We start from the raw sequence: 2,748 nt of genomic DNA on the forward strand, positions 1-2,748 counted from the left end.
TATTGAGCTTGTATAACACCCCCCCCCCCCTTCCTGCTGCTGGCTGTAGTTGCAATATTAATGACACAATGAGGCAGCTTCTAATATGCACGTCATAAATGTACAGTGTGTATGTGTGTAGTACACTAGTAAAACTTAACAAACCCGCGCCAAGTCGAGGTTTAAGAACCCAAATAGGACACAGGATGTGAGGCTGGGTCATCATGCAGGGTGAGATCCTTCAGTGGTTAAACTAATGTAGTTAGGGAGAAGAAGGAATTTTTTTCAAGTTATATAGAGAGAAGGGTTGGATCATTGTCTGAATGATTAGTTATTGGTCGAATGTTTATGTACACAATGAGTCTGTCACTGAAGATAGTGTTTTTCACAAAGTAAAAGTAATGGGGGGAAAGTGCATTTATATTAAAAAAAGGGTTGTACAGTTTCATGGAAAATCTCATTTTCATCAAATGTCATCACTTCAGTGTCACTTTCATTCTGAAATGTTTGAGTGAGAGAGTGAGGAAACACTAAGAGTCAAGAGGACAACGGATTTTAATTTTGTCTTCAAATTGTCCCTTTTATTTACTTGTCTCATCACATGTTGCAGTTCAGTGGTTTGGAAATTAAATAGGTGAAGTCATACCAATGTATTTTTGGATTTTGTGTCAGCACCCGTTGCTTTTTTACCTAAGCCAACTGAAAATAGATACCTTTTAGTTTACTGTTGCTAGGAAGCTTGTTGCATGGAGATGCTGCTAAGGTACAGTTGCTCCTTTCTCTATCCTTCTCCCTCTAGAGGTTCTTCTTTTAACATATGAAGCCCTGCATGGACTCCCACCACCTTATTTATCTAAGTTTACAGTATTACATCATATTACCGGCACGCACTCTACGCTCCCTTGATGCTGGTCAGTAATCAAAATATTAGCTGGTTATGGAGTATTCTCCTACCGTACCCATCTGTGGAATTGCCTTCCACTACACGTTAAAGAAGCTCACTCAGCTGACATTTTTAAATCTCAATCTAGATTGAACCCACCTCTACTCCGTATACTATAGCCAACCATAACACACCATTCTTTCTGCGTTCTTTTACAAACAAACCATTTCACTTATTGTCTTATGTTGCTGGTTTTGTATTGTTTATTATGCTCTTCAATAAAATGCACACATCTCATACATAGGCCTCTCACTTTGAGATACCCCAAAAATAAAAAATAAAAAATCCTGTTACATTCTCTAATATCTGAACCCATCAGCCAGCTAAGACTTACTTTAATTTAATAGATTCATGTATATTCACAGTTGAGACACATTAGGTGCTTGCTTTATGTGTTGAATAACAGATGTACCCTAAATTTGTCCATTAAAACAATTAAAGTCAGTAAAGGAAGTGATGCAAGAGAAAGTTTTTCACCACTGATCAAATAATATAATGTTGACTCATTTGCCATTACCACATACATACATATCACTCAGTAGTTTTATAAATATAAAGCTTCACGTTTTGTGTACTGCCTTTCAGAAAAACACCAACTGTAATCTAGGCTAACAACAACTTTGTCAGTATTCCTGTAGACTTTTGATACTGCTGCAGTTTCCCACCAATAATCTTTCTTGTATCAGTGTTTTGACTTTGCTCAGAAAACCCAAAGTTACAGTTCCTGTGGAAAGGCACTAGAGGGCAGCAGCACACCGAAAAGAAAAGGCATCTCCTGTTAATGCACTGGCATGGACTTCTGGCAATCAAAATTACCAAAATTCAGTCAAAACTTCAATGCAATTAATTTTGTTTCTTGTTTTACTTTTATGCTTATCCTGTATTGGACTGTCATTATGGTTCTGTTTACTCCTGCTATATTAGAATGCATCCTTAGGCGTTTTTGTAACGCAGAATTAAAAGCTTTATCAATGTTTAATGCAGGAGAAAACCCCGTTAGTTACATAAATCACTTTAGAAAGACAATTTGAATGTGTAGGACAGTTTTGGATTTCTTGTTTTAAGTCGAAGGGGAACACCACCTAAATTAAGAATTCCAGTATGTTATTTCCATGGTCTTGGACAGTTCCATCAATATTTGTGAACATGACAGCTACTTTCTATTAAAGCCAGAAATCAGAGAAGTAAGTATAACACTTGTGATGTCAGTCATCAAGTATTAAGTCTGAAGCTGCTCCATAGACACTGAATGGGAGGATTTTGTGGACCCATGGAATGTTTTTTTAATACACAAACAGCCTTTATGCATGTGTAGTGTTCTCAGTTCTAAAACAGAAAATGTGCCCAGATACTCAGAACAATCCTATAGATGCTCTCAGTCATCAACATCTTCCCAATTCATTGCTTATGAACACTTCCATATGAATTTGAGTTTTAGCACTCTGGCTTTTGGATTTGGGAGAGTGTTTCTCTTCAGATTCCTGTCCAGAAGCTGTCAGTTTTTTTGGAGAACAGTGAACTGAAAAATAACTTATCCAAAGCATGTGACCAATGTTTAACACTACAACCATCCAAACCATGTGTGTTCAACTTTGCAGTTGCATGTTTCTGTGTTTTTATCTGGATTTACTTCTGCTGTAGACTCAAACCCTGTGAGTGCTTTTCAGAAGTTTCAGTGTACTGTAGCTTAAAGCAGCCAGACATTGTGACTCTATTACAGTAAGTATACTCGACTGTCAATAATGCATAACAGTGAAAGAGTGGAGGGGAGAGAAGGCAAAGGAATGGAAAGTACTTTTCAAGTCATAGTCCTTCCAGTCAATATT

At 37.2% G+C, this 2,748-nt stretch overlaps 1 protein-coding gene across 2 annotated transcripts in view; it reads left to right on the forward strand.

The window, feature by feature from the left end:
* The window catches only part of scn2b (sodium channel, voltage-gated, type II, beta), a 17,050-nt gene that overhangs the window by 1,125 nt on the left and 13,177 nt on the right, over window positions 1–2,748 (forward strand). The gene's annotated exons all lie outside the window — the stretch shown is intronic.

The sequence above is a fragment of the Etheostoma spectabile genome, chromosome 3 (genome assembly GCF_008692095.1).
Source record: "Etheostoma spectabile isolate EspeVRDwgs_2016 chromosome 3, UIUC_Espe_1.0, whole genome shotgun sequence".
NCBI lineage: Eukaryota > Metazoa > Chordata > Actinopteri > Perciformes > Percidae > Etheostoma > Etheostoma spectabile.